Source organism: Musa acuminata, unplaced genomic scaffold, assembly GCF_036884655.1.
Source record: "Musa acuminata AAA Group cultivar baxijiao unplaced genomic scaffold, Cavendish_Baxijiao_AAA HiC_scaffold_727, whole genome shotgun sequence".
NCBI classification, from domain to species: Eukaryota; Viridiplantae; Streptophyta; class Magnoliopsida; order Zingiberales; family Musaceae; genus Musa; species Musa acuminata.
Window position 1 is genome coordinate 7501 of NW_027020958.1, and position 5000 is coordinate 12500.

Genomic DNA, 5000 nt, shown 5'->3' on the forward strand with positions numbered 1-5000 from the left:
CACGCAAGAACAGGCCAAAAACTGGCCAAAACAGCCCAAAAACGGGCCAAAACTGGCCATTTTTGGCTGCGCGAGCGAGCGGCGAGCGGCGAACAGCGAGCGAAGCGAGAGGCAGCACCGTCCCTGCTATACGAAAGCCCCATCCAGCCCTGTGCCACCCGGGGGGTTCCAGGGTGCTGAGATGGCTGACGTTTTGCTCCGCTCTCGACGGTCACCGCGCAATGCAAGAACAGGCCAAAAACTGGCCAAAACGGCCCAAAAACGGGCCAAAACTGGCCATTTTTGGCTGCGCGAGCGGCGAGCGGCGGACAGCGAGCGAAGCGAGAGGCAGCACCGTCCCTGCTATACGAAAGCCCCATCCAGCCCTGTGCCACCCGGGGGGTTCCAGGGTGCTGAGATGGCTGACGTTTTGCTCCGCTCTCGACGGTCACCGCGCAATGCAAGAACAGGCCAAAAACTGGCCAAAACGGCCCAAAAACGGGCCAAAACTGGCCATTTTTGGCTGCGCGAGCGAGCGGCGAGCGGCGGACAGCGAGCGAAGCGAGAGGCAGCACCGTCCCTGCTATACGAAAGCCCCATCCAGCCCTGTGCCACCCGGGGGGTTCCAGGGTGCTGAGATGGCTGACGTTTTGCTCCGCTCTCGACGGTCACCGCGCAATGCAAGAACAGGCCAAAAACTGGCCAAAACGGCCCAAAAACGGGCCAAAACTGGCCATTTTTGGCTGCACGAGCGAGCGGCGAGCGGCGGACAGCGAGCGAAGCGAGAGGCAGCACCGTCCCTGCTATACGAAAGCCCCATCCAGCCCTGTGCCACCCGGGGGGTTCCAGGGTGCTGAGATGGCTGACGTTTTGCTCCGCTCTCGACGGTCACCGCGCAATGCAAGAACAGGCCAAAAACTGGCCAAAACGGCCCAAAAACGGGCCAAAACTGGCCATTTTTGGCTGCACGAGCGAGCGGCGAGCGGCGGACAGCGAGCGAAGCGAGAGGCAGCACCGTCCCTGCTATACGAAAGCCCCATCCAGCCCTGTGCCACCCGGGGGGTTCCAGGGTGCTGAGATGGCTGACGTTTTGCTCCGCTCTCGACGGTCACCGCGCAATGCAAGAACAGGCCAAAAACTGGCCAAAACGGCCCAAAAACGGGCCAAAACTGGCCATTTTTGGCTGCACGAGCGAGCGGCGAGCGGCGGACAGCGAGCGAAGCGAGAGGCAGCACCGTCCCTGCTATACGAAAGCCCCATCCAGCCCTGTGCCACCCGGGGGGTTCCAGGGTGCTGAGATGGCTGACGTTTTGCTCCGCTCTCGACGGTCACCGCGCAATGCAAGAACAGGCCAAAAACTGGCCAAAACGGCCCAAAAACGGGCCAAAACTGGCCATTTTTGGCTGCGCGAGCGAGCGGCGAGCGGCGGACAGCGAGCGAAGCGAGAGGCAGCACCGTCCCTGCTATACGAAAGCCCCATCCAGCCCTGTGCCACCCGGGGGGTTCCAGGGTGCTGAGATGGCTGACGTTTTGCTCCGCTCTCGACGGTCACCGCGCAATGCAAGAACAGGCCAAAAACTGGCCAAAACGGCCCAAAAACGGGCCAAAACTGGCCATTTTTGGCTGCACGAGCGAGCGGCGAGCGGCGGACAGCGAGCGAAGCGAGAGGCAGCACCGTCCCTGCTATACGAAAGCCCCATCCAGCCCTGTGCCACCCGGGGGGTTCCAGGGTGCTGAGATGGCTGACGTTTTGCTCCGCTCTCGACGGTCACCGCGCAATGCAAGAACAGGCCAAAAACTGGCCAAAACGGCCCAAAAACGGGCCAAAACTGGCCATTTTTGGCTGCACGAGCGAGCGGCGAGCGGCGGACAGCGAGCGAAGCGAGAGGCAGCACCGTCCCTGCTATACGAAAGCCCCATCCAGCCCTGTGCCACCCGGGGGGTTCCAGGGTGCTGAGATGGCTGACGTTTTGCTCCGCTCTCGACGGTCACCGCGCAATGCAAGAACAGGCCAAAAACTGGCCAAAACGGCCCAAAAACGGGCCAAAACTGGCCATTTTTGGCTGCACGAGCGAGCGGCGAGCGGCGGACAGCGAGCGAAGCGAGAGGCAGCACCGTCCCTGCTATACGAAAGCCCCATCCAGCCCTGTGCCACCCGGGGGGTTCCAGGGTGCTGAGATGGCTGACGTTTTGCTCCGCTCTCGACGGTCACCGCGCAATGCAAGAACAGGCCAAAAACTGGCCAAAACGGCCCAAAAACGGGCCAAAACTGGCCATTTTTGGCTGCGCAAGCGAGCGGCGAGCGGCGGACAGCGAGCGAAGCGAGAGGCAGCACCGTCCCTGCTATACGAAAGCCCCATCCAGCCCTGTGCCACCCGGGGGGTTCCAGGGTGCTGAGATGGCTGACGTTTTGCTCCGCTCTCGACGGTCACCGCGCAATGCAAGAACAGGCCAAAAACTGGCCAAAACGGCCCAAAAACGGGCCAAAACTGGCCATTTTTGGCTGCACGAGCGAGCGGCGAGCGGCGGACAGCGAGCGAAGCGAGAGGCAGCACCGTCCCTGCTATACGAAAGCCCCATCCAGCCCTGTGCCACCCGGGGGGTTCCAGGGTGCTGAGATGGCTGACGTTTTGCTCCGCTCTCGACGGTCACCGCGCAATGCAAGAACAGGCCAAAAACTGGCCAAAACGGCCCAAAAACGGGCCAAAACTGGCCATTTTTGGCTGCACGAGCGAGCGGCGAGCGGCGGACAGCGAGCGAAGCGAGAGGCAGCACCGTCCCTGCTATACGAAAGCCCCATCCAGCCCTGTGCCACCCGGGGGGTTCCAGGGTGCTGAGATGGCTGACGTTTTGCTCCGCTCTCGACGGTCACCGCGCAATGCAAGAACAGGCCAAAAACTGGCCAAAACGGCCCAAAAACGGGCCAAAACTGGCCATTTTTGGCTGCACGAGCGAGCGGCGAGCGGCGGACAGCGAGCGAAGCGAGAGGCAGCACCGTCCCTGCTATACGAAAGCCCCATCCAGCCCTGTGCCACCCGGGGGGTTCCAGGGTGCTGAGATGGCTGACGTTTTGCTCCGCTCTCGACGGTCACCGCGCAATGCAAGAACAGGCCAAAAACTGGCCAAAACGGCCCAAAAACGGGCCAAAACTGGCCATTTTTGGCTGCACGAGCGAGCGGCGAGCGGCGGACAGCGAGCGAAGCGAGAGGCAGCACCGTCCCTGCTATACGAAAGCCCCATCCAGCCCTGTGCCACCCGGGGGGTTCCAGGGTGCTGAGATGGCTGACGTTTTGCTCCGCTCTCGACGGTCACCGCGCAATGCAAGAACAGGCCAAAAACTGGCCAAAACGGCCCAAAAACGGGCCAAAACTGGCCATTTTTGGCTGCACGAGCGAGCGGCGAGCGGCGGACAGCGAGCGAAGCGAGAGGCAGCACCGTCCCTGCTATACGAAAGCCCCATCCAGCCCTGTGCCACCCGGGGGGTTCCAGGGTGCTGAGATGGCTGACGTTTTGCTCCGCTCTCGACGGTCACCGCGCAATGCAAGAACAGGCCAAAAACTGGCCAAAACGGCCCAAAAACGGGCCAAAACTGGCCATTTTTGGCTGCACGAGCGAGCGGCGAGCGGCGGACAGCGAGCGAAGCGAGAGGCAGCACCGTCCCTGCTATACGAAAGCCCCATCCAGCCCTGTGCCACCCGGGGGGTTCCAGGGTGCTGAGATGGCTGACGTTTTGCTCCGCTCTCGACGGTCACCGCGCAATGCAAGAACAGGCCAAAAACTGGCCAAAACGGCCCAAAAACGGGCCAAAACTGGCCATTTTTGGCTGCACGAGCGAGCGGCGAGCGGCGGACAGCGAGCGAAGCGAGAGGCAGCACCGTCCCTGCTATACGAAAGCCCCATCCAGCCCTGTGCCACCCGGGGGGTTCCAGGGTGCTGAGATGGCTGACGTTTTGCTCCGCTCTCGACGGTCACCGCGCAATGCAAGAACAGGCCAAAAACTGGCCAAAACGGCCCAAAAACGGGCCAAAACTGGCCATTTTTGGCTGCACGAGCGAGCGGCGAGCGGCGGACAGCGAGCGAAGCGAGAGGCAGCACCGTCCCTGCTATACGAAAGCCCCATCCAGCCCTGTGCCACCCGGGGGGTTCCAGGGTGCTGAGATGGCTGACGTTTTGCTCCGCTCTCGACGGTCACCGCGCAATGCAAGAACAGGCCAAAAACTGGCCAAAACGGCCCAAAAACGGGCCAAAACTGGCCATTTTTGGCTGCGCGAGCGAGCGGCGAGCGGCGGACAGCGAGCGAAGCGAGAGGCAGCACCGTCCCTGCTATATACGAAAGCCCCATCCAGCCCTGTGCCACCCGGGGGGTTCCAGGGTGCTGAGATGGCTGACGTTTTGCTCCGCTCACGACGGTCACCGCACCACGCAAGAACGGACCATAAACAGGCCAAAACAGCCCAAAAACGGGCCAAAACTGGTCATTTTTGGCTGCGCGAGCGAGCGGCGAGCGGCGAACAGCGAGCGAAGCGTGAGGCAGCACCGTCCCTGCTATACGAAAGCCCCATCCAGCCCTGTGCCACCCGGGGGGTTCCAGGGTGCTGAGATGGCTGACGTTTTGCTCCGCTCACGACGGTCACCGCGCCATGCAAGAACGGACCAAAAACAGGCCAAAACAGCCCAAAAACGGGCCAAAACTGGCCATTTTTGGCTGAGCGAGCGAGCGGTGAGCGGCGAACAGCGAGCGAAGCGAGAGGCAGCACCGTCCCTGCTATACGAAAGCCCCATCCAGCCCTGTGCCACCCGGGGGGTTCCAGGGTGCTGAGATGGCTGACGTTTTGCTCCGCTCACGACGGTCGCCGTGCCACGCAAGAACGGACCAAAAACAGGCCAAAACAGCCCAAAAACGGGCCAAAACTGGCCATTTTAGGTTGCGCGAGCGAGCGGCGAGCGGCGAACAGCGAGCGAAGCGTGAGGCAGCACCGTCCCTGCTATACGAAAGCCCCATCCAGCCCTGTGCCACCCGG